Source organism: Lathyrus oleraceus, chromosome 3 (assembly GCF_024323335.1).
Source record: "Lathyrus oleraceus cultivar Zhongwan6 chromosome 3, CAAS_Psat_ZW6_1.0, whole genome shotgun sequence".
NCBI classification, from domain to species: domain Eukaryota; kingdom Viridiplantae; phylum Streptophyta; class Magnoliopsida; order Fabales; family Fabaceae; genus Lathyrus; species Lathyrus oleraceus.
Genome location: NC_066581.1, coordinates 411691529 through 411707517, shown reverse-complemented (window position 1 = coordinate 411707517; position 15989 = coordinate 411691529).

Here is a 15989-nt window from a genome sequence, read left to right as displayed (position 1 = left end):
GAATAATGTTGGAGAGGAAAGTTGAAGTCTTCAACAAACAATCTACTCGGGACTGACCCACAAAAGTGTTCAAACAGCACTCTATTGGGGATGAAAACCACAATAGGGCTAAAACAGCACTCTACTGGGGATGTAAACCACAATAGGGCTGATAGAGCCTTGGAGGAAGAATGTTGTATTGCCGGGGAAATGAAGCTGAACAACTTCAACCAACACTGCACTGAGCAACCTCGCTGAGGAGAAACCATAAAAGGTTCTACAGGAAAAAGATACAGTTATCTCGAGATATGAACAAATGTCTTACCCTGTTGGGAATCAAACCACCCTTGGGAGAGCATAGCGGATCTCCTGAGTATCCTTTGATCATTGTGAATGTTCACTTTGTTTAAAAGCTGTTTTGTGAAAAGTTTGTTTATTTTGAAAACAATGATATTTTATCAATTAAAACATGCAAAACATTTGTTGAATTGAAACAAATAAGAGTGCAAATAATTGGATAAAAGCTCAAATTTATTTGATGGAATGGTAGTCTGCAAATGGCAAGACTCCATAGATCTGTACAAGTTTGAAATCGGTGATATATATTGGAAAGGGCTACATTGAACATAATGACCATTTCTCCACCAATTCCGAATTCGATGTATTCGAAGCTTTAGTTGACGACGAATCGAGAATTTCTGGCAGATGACAGATGTGGAACACAGTCTTGTCTGGATGCAGTTACTTGCCAAATCCCTAACTTTTGCCTAGATTGCCCCAGGGTGAGGTACTCAATCTAGCAGGATGCAAATATACCTTTTTTTCATGTCTCTAATTTTTGCCTGGATCGCCCTTTCGGGTTTTCAATCCACCGAGACGCTCATTTTTGCCTAAGCCGCCCCTTCGGGTTTTCAACTTAGCGAGCTATTCTGTTTTTCTTTTAGGCGAAGTATTTCTTGACTGCATCTGAATTCACAGGACGAGTGAAATCCTCCCCATCCATAGTTGTAAGCATCAAAGCTCCGCCTGAAAAGGCTCTCTTGACAACATATGGACCTTCATAGTTTGAAGTCCACTTGCCCCTGGAATCAGGCGCGAAATGTAACACCCTTCTAAAATACCCCAAATATTTAATTAAAAATAATAAACATATAACAATTCAGAGTAATTATGCCATTCAAGGGTGTCACACAATTATTCACACCATTCAACAATATAACGGTCATGCTCTTTTATTAATTCAAAACATAAACATTTGCATAAAACGCAGCGGATAGAGATCTCCTCAATCATGTAAAACATGTAACATTCACATGTAATTTATCCAACAACATAAAACATCCCATCCCGATGTTACATCTATCAGAGCACGACCCACTAAGGAGACTACACTAGACTCCAAGCATTCGCTTCTACTCAACTCATTTCTCGTTACCTGAAAAATAGTTGTAAGGGTGAGTTCCTCAATCAATATAATAAGCATTGTAGAACAACATGTAATGCCAAGTAATTAACACATCAATCACCCTAATTGCAACACACATTCAACAATAGCTCATCGGCTTAAACATCATACTCAACATCAATATACTCACCAGTATAATCTCAAATCATACTTAACAACACACCACACACGTATAGTATTGGAACACATCCATTCATACTACACGCCACACATATATTTATGCAATGAGACTCTACACATGCGGTACCGACTATTCTTGAACATATAGTTCAAGCTCACCGATCCCTCCAGATACGGCTACTAAGCCCACTAGTCCCACTCATTGAGACCTAGTGACTCACTCACTAATTCCTCACCATGGGAATTAGCTACAGCCCCGAAGGCTAGACTATGCACACTAATCATCTAGTATGCAAACATCAACAACAAACTCAAATGGTTCACTCACTAATTCCTCACCATGGGAATTAGCTACAGCCCCGAAGGCTATGCCATACATGCTAATCATCTAGCAATGCAACATCAACCACAACTCAAGAATAGACGTATGCTCACACTCTAAGCCATACAATAGTTTATTCACACATACATGCATAATATATACATTCACCGCATCATATACATCATATACATCAGCAATATTTCATCACATAAGCATGTCAGATTATGCCAAACAACCACTACGATATTAGTACATTCTAATATTACATCTCCTGCTCAAAACAGCGGGAATTAATCCCTATTACACCATAGGCAACATAGGCCAACCCTCACATAGGCACACAACAATTAAAACAACAATTTTTCACTTCTGCAACAGTGTTAACCGGTTAACACCCTGGGTTAACCGGTTAACGCAGGACAAAACAGCATTTTCAGGCAAAACGCAACAGCGTTAACCGGTTAACGCCCTGGGTTAACCGGTTAACGCAGGCAAAATAGCAATATTTTCACATTTCAATACAGTGTTAACCGGTTAACACTCTGGGTTAACCGGTTAACGCAGACCCAACAACAATTCCTGCGCTAACACAAGGCAGAATGCAGAATTCTCCGCATTTTCCGCCGTTGGAGGACTTCCGGACCTCCGAATCCGATTCCGTAAACAGCTATACGATCGGGAAATTACAACAGACTCAATTACCGGTTTAATTTCAACTTTTAGCACAATTCCTTCAACACCATTTCAACATTCGTAAATCCCAATTAGGGTCAAATTAACAGCTTATCACTACCCATCACATATGATCCCACAATACCCATTAATCGACGATAAACCCCCCTTACCTTAACAATCCGGCAAAATCTTTAAGCTTCAAGCTTTCGTTCTCCAACCTTTGCTCTTCAGCTCCCTTCTCCTCTTCTCTGCCTTTTTCACGATGTTTTCTGTTTTCACGTGCAATACTTTTCCAATTGAGAATTTTTTCTTATTCCAACATATATATATTTTCCAAATAATAATAATCCAAAATAATAATAATAAAATTTCTAATTATTCAATTAAATTAATAATTACATTATTAATTCAATTTAAATAATTATTTTATTATTATCGGGGTGTTACAACTCTCCCCCACTAAAAGAGTTTTCGTCCTCGAAAACATACCTCAAGCGAACAACTCTGGGTAAGATTCCTTCATCTTACTCTCCAGTTCCCAAGTCACGTTGCCACCTGCTGGTCCTCCCCAAGCTACCTTCACCAAGGCAATCTCTTTACCCCGCAACTGCTTCAACTCTCGATCCTCGATCCTCATAGGTGATGTTTCAACAGTCAGGTTATCTCTCACCTGTACATCATCTACTTGGACTATATGCGACGGATCATGAATGTACCTCCTCAACTGAGACACATGAAAAACCTCATGCAAATTCGCAAGCGACGGCGGTAAGGCGATACGATAGGCTACCTCTCCTATCCTCTCCAAAATCTGATAAGGACCAATAAATCGAGGTGTCAACTTCTTCGACTTCAAGGCTCGACCAACACCAGTTATCGGAGTAACACGAAGGAACACATGATCTCCCTCTTGGAACTCAAGTGACTTCCTCCGCTTATCATGATAACTCTTCTGACGACTCTGAGCAATCCTCATCTTATCCTGAATCATCTTAATCTTTTCCGTAGTTTGTTGAACAATCTCCGGTCCAACCACAGCACTCTCACCGGACTCATACCAACATAACGGTGTCCGACATCTCCTACCATACAAAGCTTCAAACGGTGCCATACCAATGCTCGAATGAAAACTATTGTTGTAGGTAAACTCAATCAAAGGCAAATAACAATCCCAAGCACCTCCTTTTTCTAAAACACAAGCTCTCAAAAGATCCTCCAGTGACTGAATCGTCCTCTCAGTCTGACCATCAGTCTGCGGGTGATATGCAGAACTCAATCTCAGTTTAGTTCCCAAAGCCTTCTGCAAACCTTCCCAGAACTTCGATGTAAATCTAGGATCTCTGTCCGAAACAATACTCGACGGGATACCATGCAAACTTACAATCTTCTCAATATACAACTCAGCTAATTTCTCTAACGGATAATCCATTCTGATCGGAATGAAATGAGCCGACTTCGTCAATCTATCAACAATCACCCAAATGGCTTCAAAATTCTTATTTGTCCTCGGCAAACCAAAAACAAAATCCATACTGATACTATCCCACTTCCACTCTGGAATAGCCAACGGTTGCATTAGCCCAGACGGCTTCTGATGCTCAATCTTTGACTTCTGACAAGTCAAACAGGAATAAACAAAACTCGCAATTTCTCTTTTCATTCCCGGCCACCAAAACAACTTCTTCAAATCATGATACATCTTCGTAGCTCCAGGATGAATACTCAACCCACTACGATGTCCTTCTTCAAGAATACTCTTCTTAAGCTCGGCAACATCCGGAACACACACCCGTTCACCAAATCTCAAAATACCATTCTCATCAACTCTGAATTCACCACCTTGGCCTTGATTCACTAAAGTCAACTTATCAACCAAAAGCATATCAGATTTCTGACCCTCTCTGATCTCATCCAAAATACCACTTGTTAACTTCAACATTCCCAATTTAACACTATTGTGAGTACTCTCACACACCAAACTCAAATCTCTAAACTGTTCAATTAAATCCAATTCCTTAACCATTAACATAGACATATGTAATGATTTCCGACTCAATGCATCGGCCACTACATTTGCTTTACCCGGATGGTAATTCAACCCAAAATCATAATCCTTCAGAAACTCTAACCATCTCCTCTGTCTCATATTCAGCTCTTTCTGATCAAACAAATACTTTAAACTCTTATGGTCACTGAAAACCTCAAATCTTGATCCATACAAGTAATGCCTCCACAACTTCAAAACAAACACTACAGCTGCCAACTCTAAATCGTGCGTCGGATAGTTCCTCTCATGAACCCTCAGTTGTCTCGAAGCATAAGCTATAACCTGCTTATTCTGCATCAGCACACCACCCAAACCCAACAATGAAGCATCACAGTAAACCTCAAATAATTCCGACGGACTCGGTAATATCAAAATAGGAGCAGTAGTCAACCTTTTCTTCAATTCTTGGAAACCTTCTTCACATTTTGAGTCCCAAACAAATGCTTGCCCCTTTCTGGTCAACATTGTCAACGGTAACGCCAACTTGGAAAATCCCTCAATAAACTTCCTATAGTAACCAGCCAAACCAAGGAAACTTCGAATCTCAGCAACAGACTTAGGAGCTTCCCACTTAGATACCGCTTCTATCTTAGAAGGATCAACAGCAACACCACCTCTTGAAATCACATGACCAAGAAAACTCACCTCTTCTAACCAAAATTCACATTTAGAGAGTTTAGCAAATAACTTCTTTTCCCGTAGAACTTCTAAAACCACTCTCAAATGCTCAGCATGCTCTTCTTCAGATTTAGAATACACCAAAATGTCATCAATAAATACCACAACAAACTGATCTAGGTACGGATGGAAAATCCTATTCATATACTCCATAAATACTCCAGGCGCATTAGTCACACCAAAAGGCATTACAGAATACTCATAATGTCCATACCTTGTTCTGAAAGCGGTCTTCTGAATATCCTCAGTTTTCACACGTATCTGATGATACCCAGATCTCAAATCTATCTTGCTGAACACACTCGCACCAACCAACTGATCCATCAAATCATCAATCCTCGGCAAAGGATACCGATTCTTGATCGTCACTTTATTCAGTTGCCTGTAGTCCACACACAACCTCATAGTACCTTCCTTCTTCTTAACCAACAACACTGGTGCACCCCACGGTGACACACTCGGACGAATAAACTTCTTATCCAACAGATCTTCCAACTGACTCTTCAATTCAGTTAACTCAACCGCAGACATACGATACGGAGCCATCGATATCGGTCTAGTACCAGGTACCAAATCAATCGAGAACTCAACTTCACGCTCTGGCGGCAATTCATTCACTTCTTCCGGAAACACATCAGGAAAATCACACACCACAGCTAGATCACCAATCACCAGTTTATCTTTAGCCTCCAAAGTCGCTAACAGCATAAACAACTCTGCCCCATCAGCTACTTCCTCATTCACCTGCCTGGCTGATAGAAACAAACTCCTTCCTTCTTCCTTCTCAGGAAATATCACAGTCTTATCAAAACAATTGATAGAAACCCGGTTAAACACCAACCAGTTCATACCCAAGATAACATTAATCTGCACTAGTGGAAGACACACAAGGTCTATCCCGAAATCCCTACCAAAAATACTCAAAGGGCAACTTAAACAAACTGAAGTAGTAGTCACTGAACCCTTCGCAGGAGTATCAATCACCATACTTCCAAGCATCTCCGATATCTCTAACTTAAGTTTCACAGCACAATCCAAAGATATAAAGGAATGAGTAGCACCGGTGTCAATAATAGCTACAAGAGGAAAGCCATTAATATAACACGTACCTCGGATCAAACGATCATCTGCAGAAGTCTCAGAACCTGATAGAGCAAAAACCTTGCCTCCTGACTGATTCTCCTTCTTCGGCTTAGGACACTGTGGGCTGATATGACCCAACTCTCCACAGTTGAAACAAGTCACAGTCTTCAATCGACACTCTGCAGCCAGATGACCACCTTTTCCACACTTAAAACACTTCATCTCAGCACTGGTACACTCATGAACACGATGTCCAGCCCGACCACATCTATAACACTTAGCAGGAGCACTAGAGTCTCCCCCACTAGGCCTCTTCATCCCACTCTGCTTCTGAAAACCTTTGCCAGCTGCATACGGTTTCCCACGATCAACCTGATTCTTGCCCTTCCTATCGACCCTCTGCTGATAGCTCTCTGCTCTAGCCTTGGAATCCTGTTCAAAAATTCTGCAACAGTCAACCAAATCAGAAAACACCCTGATTCGCTGATATCCAATTGCCTGCTTGATCTCGGGACGCAACCCGTTCTCAAACTTCACACATTTCGAAAATTCTCCAGCAGCTTCATTATAAGGAGTATAGTACTTTGACAGCTCGGTGAACTTCGCAGCATACTCAGTAACCGACCTGTTACCCTGCTTCAATTCCAAAAACTCTATCTCTTTCTTTCCTCTGACATCCTCTGGAAAATACTTTCTCAGGAACCTTTCCCTGAACACAGCCCAAGTGATTTCAGTATTCCCAGCAGATTCCAACTCAGTGCGGGTAGCAACCCACCAATCATCAGCTTCCTCTGACAGCATATGTGTACCGAACCTGACCTTCTGGTTATCAGCACACTCAGTTACTCTGAAGATCCTCTCGATCTCCTTCAACCACTTCTGAGCACCATCTGGATCGTATGCTCCCTTGAACATTGGAGGATTGTTCTTCTGGAACTCACTCAGTTGACGAGCAGCTCCCATTCCCACAACATTCGGATTTCCTCCAAGTACTCCAGCTAGCATACCCAGGGCCTCAGCAATTGCAGCATCATCTCTACCTCTTCCAGCCATCTCTATTCTGAAAACCCAAACAAGCTAAACAAATAAGTACTGATAGGGTTACACAACACCTATCCCGTACAGGGGAAACAGAATAACTACGACTCGACTCGACCAACCAGGCTCTGATACCACTAATGTAACACCCTTCTAAAATACCCCAAATATTTAATTAAAAATAATAAACATATAACAATTCAGAGTAATTATGCCATTCAAGGGTGTCACACAATTATTCACACCATTCAACAATATAACGGTCATGCTCTTTTATTAATTCAAAACATAAACATTTGCATAAAACGCAGCGGATAGAGATCTCCTCAATCATGTAAAACATGTAACATTCACATGTAATTTATCCAACAACATAAAACATCCCATCCCGATGTTACATCTATCAGAGCACGACCCACTAAGGAGACTACACTAGACTCCAAGCATTCGCTTCTACTCAACTCATTTCTCGTTACCTGAAAAATAGTTGTAAGGGTGAGTTCCTCAATCAATATAATAAGCATTGTAGAACAACATGTAATGCCAAGTAATTAACACATCAATCACCCTAATTGCAACACACATTCAACAATAGCTCATCGGCTTAAACATCATACTCAACATCAATATACTCACCAGTATAATCTCAAATCATACTTAACAACACACCACACACGTATAGTATTGGAACACATCCATTCATACTACACGCCACACATATATTTATGCAATGAGACTCTACACATGCGGTACCGACTATTCTTGAACATATAGTTCAAGCTCACCGATCCCTCCAGATACGGCTACTAAGCCCACTAGTCCCACTCATTGAGACCTAGTGACTCACTCACTAATTCCTCACCATGGGAATTAGCTACAGCCCCGAAGGCTAGACTATGCACACTAATCATCTAGTATGCAAACATCAACAACAAACTCAAATGGTTCACTCACTAATTCCTCACCATGGGAATTAGCTACAGCCCCGAAGGCTATGCCATACATGCTAATCATCTAGCAATGCAACATCAACGACAACTCAAGAATAGACGTATGCTCACACTCTAAGCCATACAATAGTTTATTCACACATACATGCATAATATATACATTCACCGCATCATATACATCATATACATCAGCAATATTTCATCACATAAGCATGTCAGATTATGCCAAACAACCACTACGATATTAGTACATTCTAATATTACATCTCCTGCTCAAAACAGCGGGAATTAATCCCTATTACACCATAGGCAACATAGGCCAACCCTCACATAGGCACACAACAATTAAAACAACAATTTTTCACTTCTGCAACAGTGTTAACCGGTTAACACCCTGGGTTAACCGGTTAACGCAGGACAAAACAGCATTTTCAGGCAAAACGCAACAGCGTTAACCGGTTAACGCCCTGGGTTAACCGGTTAACGCAGGCAAAATAGCAATATTTTCACATTTCAATACAGTGTTAACCGGTTAACACTCTGGGTTAACCGGTTAACGCAGACCCAACAACAATTCCTGCGCTAACACAAGGCAGAATGCAGAATTCTCCGCATTTTCCGCCGTTGGAGGACTTCCGGACCTCCGAATCCGATTCCGTAAACAGCTATACGATCGGGAAATTACAACAGACTCAATTACCGGTTTAATTTCAACTTTTAGCACAATTCCTTCAACACCATTTCAACATTCGTAAATCCCAATTAGGGTCAAATTAACAGCTTATCACTACCCATCACATATGATCCCACAATACCCATTAATCGACGATAAACCCCCCTTACCTTAACAATCCGGCAAAATCTTTAAGCTTCAAGCTTTCGTTCTCCAACCTTTGCTCTTCAGCTCCCTTCTCCTCTTCTCTGCCTTTTTCACGATGTTTTCTGTTTTCACGTGCAATACTTTTCCAATTGAGAATTTTTTCTTATTCCAACATATATATATTTTCCAAATAATAATAATCCAAAATAATAATAATAAAATTTCTAATTATTCAATTAAATTAATAATTACATTATTAATTCAATTTAAATAATTATTTTATTATTATCGGGGTGTTACACGAAAGACAAGACTTTCTTGAGCACAAGGTCACCTTCTCGGAACACACGAGGCTTGACCTTCTTATCGAATTCTTTCTTCATTCTCTGCTGATATAACTGACCATGGCACATGGCAGTCAATCGCTTCTCTTCAATCAGATTCAACTGGTCGTAACGACTCTGGATCCATTCAGCATCAGTCAACTTGGCTTCCATCAAGACTCGCATTGATGGGATCTCCACCTCTACTGGGAGAACAACCTTCATGCCGTAAACAAGAGAGAAAGGGGTTGCCTCTGTTGAAGTGCAAACAGATGTACGATATCCATGCAAAGCAAATGGCAGCATCTCGTGCCAATCTTTGTACGTGACTGTCATCTTCTGGATAATCTTCTTGATATTGTTGTTAGCAACTTCAACAGCCCCATTCATCCTGGGTCTGTAAGGAGAGGAATTATGGTGTGCAATCTTGAACTCAGCGCACAACTCTTCCATCATTTTATTGTTCAAGTTAGATCCATTATCAGTAATGATCTTATCAGGCACACCATAACGGCATATGAGTTGATTCTTGATAAACTTCACGACCACCTTCCTGGTCACACTCGCATACGATGCAACTTCAACCCATTTGGTGAAGTAATCAATTGCTACGAGAATAAACCTGTGTCCATTGGACGCTTTCGGTTCAATCATGCCAATCATGTCAATTCCCCACATAGAGAAAGGCCATGGTGATGAAATCACATTCAGAAGTGTCGGAGGAATATGAATCTTGTCCGCATAAATCTGACACTTGTGGCATTTCTTCACATATTTGCAGCAGTCAGACTCCATTGTCAGCCAATAGTAGCCTGCTCTCAGCATCTTTCTAGCCATGGCATGTCCATTGGAATGAGTACCAAATGAACCCTCATGGACCTCAAACATCAACAGGTCTGCTTCGTGTCTATCCACGCATCTGAGCAGAACCATGTCAAAATTTCTTTTGTAAAGCACTTCACCGCTGAGGTAGAAACTGCCTGACAACCTTCTCAGAGTTTTCCTGTCTTTCACAGATGCCCCAGGCGGGTAGACCTGGTTCTGGAGGAAACACTTGATATCGTAATACCAAGGCTTGTCATCTTGTACTTCTTCAACTGCAAACACGTGAGTTGGTCTATCCAAGCGCATCACGACGATATTGGGAACTTCATTCCAATACCTCACCACAATCATGGAGGCAAGCGTAGCAAGAGCGTCTGCCATTCGATTATCCTCTCGAGGAATATGATGAAAGTCAACTTCTGTAAAGAACGTTGAAATCCTCCTTGCATAATCTCTGTATGGAATGAGACCAAGTTGATTCATCTCCCATTCACCCTTGATTTGATTGACAACGAGGGCCGAATCACCGTAAACATCAAGATGCTTAATCCTTAGATCAATGCACTCTTCTAATCCCATAATATAGGCTTCGTACTCAGCCATATTATTCGTGCATTTGAAAGTTAGCCTTGCTGTAAAAGGAATATGTGTGCCCTGAGGAGTAATGATTACTGCCCCAATTGCATTTCCGTACTGATTTACAGCGCCATGGAATACCATACTCCATCGGGAACCAGGCTCTGGCCCTTCATCGAGTGTAGGTTCGTCACAATCTTTCATTTTCAAATACAGAATCTCCTCGTCTGGGAAATCGTACTGAACTGACTGATGATCTTCAATCGGCTGATGTGCCAAGTGGTCAGCCAAGATACTACCTTTGATAGCTTTCTAAGCTCGATACTCGATATCATACTCAGACAACAACATCTGCCAACGGGCAATCCTCCCGGTTAAAGCAGGCTTCTCGAAGATATACTTGATTGGATCCATTCTGGATATCAACCAAGTTGTATGATTTATCATGTACTGGCGTAAACGTTAAGCGGACCAAGCCAAATCACAGCATGTCCTCTCAAGCATTGAGTATCGAGACTCACAATCAGTCAACTTCTTACTCAGGTAGTAGATAGCAGATTATTTCTTTCCGAATTCGTCTTGCTGACCGAGTACACAACCCATCGAGTCTTCAAGAACTGTTAGATACATGATCAAAGGTCTTCCTTCTACAGGCGGAGACAAGATCGGAGGTTCAGACAGATACTCTTTGATACTATCGAAAGCTTTCTGGAAATCCTCGGTCCAATCATGAGATTGATCTTTCCGGAGGAGCTTGAATATCGGCGCACATGTGGCAGTCATGTGGGATATAAATCTGGAAATATAATTCAAGCGGCCAAGAAAACCTCGGACTTGCTTCTCAGTTTTGGGCGCAGGCATCTCTTGTATTGCTTTGACCTTTGCAGGATCAACCTCAATACCTCTCTCACTGACTATAAAGCCCAATAACTTGCCAGAACGGACTCCAAATGTCTACTTGTTCGGATTCAGACGGAGCTTGTACTTCCTTAAACGCTGAAAAAGCTTCAACAAGTTCCCTACATGTTCAACTTCCGTTCGTGACTCAGCAATCATGTCATCGACATAGACTTCGATCTCCTTGTGCATCATATCATGAAACAAGGTAGTCATAGCATGTTGATACGTGCCTCCGGCGTTCTTCAAACCGAAGGGCATCACTCGATAACAGAATGTTCCCCAAGGTGTGATGAATGTTGTCTTCTCCATATCCTCGGGTGCCATTTTGATTTGGTTATATCCGGAAAATCCGTCCATAAACGAAAAGACTTTGAATTTGGCTGTATTATCTACCAACATGTCAATGTGTGGTAGAGGGAAATCATCCTTCGGACTAGCTTTATTCAAATCACGGTAATCCACACACATCCGGACTTTTCCGTCTTTTTTAGGCACAGGCACAATATTGGCCACCCATTGAGGATATGTAGAAGTCACCAGAAACCCCGCATCAATTTGCTTCTGAACTTCCTCTTTGATCTTTACCGTCATATCTGGATGAGTTCTTCTGAGCTTCTGCTTCACAGGCATGCACTCAGGCTTCAAAGGCAGGAAATGTTGCACAATATTTGTATCTAGACCTGGCATGTCTTCGTACGACCAAGCGTAGATATCGGAATATTCTCGTAGCAAACTGATCAACCCCTTCTTGACAGACTCTTCAAGGAGTGCCCCAATCTTCACTGATCGAACGCAATCTTCAGACCCCAAGTTGACTGTTTCCAGATTCTCAAGATGCGGCTGAATGATCTTCTTTTCGTGCTCAAGCAGACGGGAAATCTCGTCAGGAATCCCTTCAACATCATCTTCCTCTGCTTCGAATACAGGGAATTCAAAATTGGAAGATGGCGTTGGATCATTATGTTCAATGGGTTTAAGAATCAACCTGCATAATGATTTTGAATATAAAAGCTTTTTAGAAATCAAACAAGACAATTATTATGCAGATGAAAAGATTGCTTTTATTCTTGTTTTTAGGGTTTTTTGTGATCACCAATTTCATGCAAAAAGCAAAAAGTGAAAACAAAAGGAAAAACAAACATTTAACATGAATTTATTGAATGAAATATCATTGTATAAATGTTGCCAACAATGTCATCACTTCTCCTTTTGGCATGGGAGAAGGGTTTTTAAACAAAGTGAAGCTTTACTTTAATCTATGAATGACTGTAGGAACATCTACAGCGACCCAATTGTGGCAGATCCCGCCAGGGATGACAAAGTTGTCAGTATCCTCTGCATCTTCTTCCAGAATAGTAGCAGCTTCCTCGCTCTGAGCGGCATGGATGAAACCTCCACTCTTGAACAGCCCTTTGTTGTTGAAGACCCCAGAAGAAAAGCCAATGCCAGCCCGGGACTTGTTATCTTCAAGCTCGATCATTTTTCCTAGACCAGCAACTGTACCATATTCAATGGCCAGTTTCGCATCTCGATAGGAAGCAAATGAAGGAGTTCTCTTCTCAACAGGCTCGGCTATAGATAAAGCTTGGAAAGGAGTTCCAACTTCATCCTCAGCATCAATGTATGAGAAGGAAGATAAGTGGCTAACCAGGAGAGCCTTTTCTCCCCCTACCACAACCAGTTTCTTGTTCTTAACAAATTTCAGCTTCTGGTGTAGGGTGGACGTCACGGCGCCAGCCTCGTGAATCCATGGTCTACCAAGGAGACAGCTATAAGATGGGTGGATATCCATAACCTGAAAGGTGATCTGGAAATCGCTTGGTCCAATCTTGATTGGGAGATCAACTTCCCCAATCACAGTCTTGCGCGACCCATCAAAAGCTTTCACAACAACTCCACTCTTCCTCATGGGAGGCCCTTGAAATGACAATCTCGAAAGAGTGGATTTAGGCAATACATTTAGGGATGACCCAGTGTCCACCAGCACGTTGGACATGGCGTCGTCTTTGCAATTCATCGAAATGTGTAATGCCAGGTTGTGGTCTCTTTGTAACACCCTTCTAAAATACCCCAAATATTTAATAAAAAAAATAACAACATACATCAGAGTAATTATGCAGTTAAGGGTGTCACACAATCATTCACACCATGTTCCAAAATAACTGTCATGCTCTTTATTTAATCAATTAAACATTTGCATAAATCGCAGCGGATATAAATCAAATCAATCAAAACATGTAACATACTACATGTAAACTGGTTCAACAATCATTAACAACATAATAAAAAGGTTCCCTCCCGATGTTACATCTATCAGAGCATGACCCACTAAGGAGACTACACTAGTCTCCAAGCATTCGCTTCTACTCAACTCATTTCTCGTTACCTGAAAAATAGTTGTAAGGGTGAGTTCCTCCATCGATATAATAAGCATTATAAAATCTCATGTCATGTTAAGTAATTTGACACATTAATCACCCTAATCACAACATACGATCAGTAACAGCACATCAGCTCAACATCATACTCAATCAACATCATACTCCTTCTTCAAGAATACTCTTCTTAAGTTCGATAACATCCGGAATACACACCCGATTACCAAATTTCAAAACACCATTCTCATCAACTCTGAATTCACCACCTTGGCCTTGATTCACTAAAGTCAACTTATCAACCAAAAACACATCGGATTTCTGGCCCTCTCTGATCTCATCCAGAATACCACTTGTTAACTTCAACATTCCCAATTTAACACTATTGTGAGTACTTTCACACACCAAACTCAAGTCTCTAAACTGCTCAATTAAATCCAATTCCTTAACCATTAACATAGACATATGCAATGATTTCCGACTCAACGCATCAGCCACTACATTTGCTTTACCCGGATGGTAATTCAAACCAAAGTCATAATCCTTCAGAAATTCTAACCATCTCCTCTGTCTCATATTCAGTTCTTTCTGATCGAACAAATACTTTAAACTTTTATGGTCACTGAAAACCTCAAATCTCGACCCGTACAAGTAATGCCTCCACAACTTTAGAACAAATACCACAGCTGCCAACTCTAAATCGTGTGTCGGATAGTTCCTCTCATGAACCCTCAGTTGTCTCGAAGCATAAGCTATAACCTGCTTATTCTGCATCAACACACCACCTAAACCCAACAATGAAGCATCACAGTAAACTTCAAATGATTCCGACGGACTCGGTAATATCAGAATAGGAGCAGTAGTCAACCTTCTCTTTAACTCTTGGAAACCTTCTTCACATTTTGAGTCCCAAACAAATGCTTGCCCCTTTCTAGTCAACATCGTCAACGGTAACGCCAACTTAGAAAATCCCTCAATGAACTTCCTATAATAACCCGCCAATCCAAGGAAACTTCGAATCTCAGCAACAGACTTCGGAGCTTCCCACTTAGACACCGCTTCTATCTTAGAAGGATCAACAGCAACACCACCTCTTGAAATCACATGACCAAGAAAACTAACCTCTTCTAACCAAAATTCACACTTGGATAGTTTAGCAAATAACTTCTTTTCTCGTAGGACTTCTAAAACCACTCTCAAATGCTCAGCATGCTCTTCTTCAGATTTCGAATACACCAAAATGTCATCAATAAACACCACCACAAACTTATCTAGGTACGGATGGAAAATCCTATTCATATACTCCATAAATACTCCAGGCGCATTAGTCACACCAAAAGGCATTACAGAATACTCATAATGTCCATACCTTGTTCTGAAAGCAGTCTTCTGAATATCCTCAGTTTTCACACGTATCTGATGATACCCAGATCTCAATCTATCTTGCTGAACACACTCGCACCAACCAACTGATCCATCAAATCATCAATCCTCGGCAAAGGATACCGATTCTTGATCGTCACTTTATTCAGTTGCCTGTAGTCCACACACAACCTCATAGTACCTTCTTTCTTCTTAACCAACAACACTGGTGCACCCCACGGTGACACACGCGGACGAATAAATTTCTTATCCAACAGATCTTCCAGCTGACTCTTCAATTCCGCCAACTCAACAGCAGACATACGATACGGAGCCATCGATATCGGTCTAGTACCAGGTACCAAATCAATCGAGAACTCAACTTCACGCTCTGGCGGTAATTCATTCACTTCTTCTGGAAACACATCAGGAAAATCACACACCACGGCTA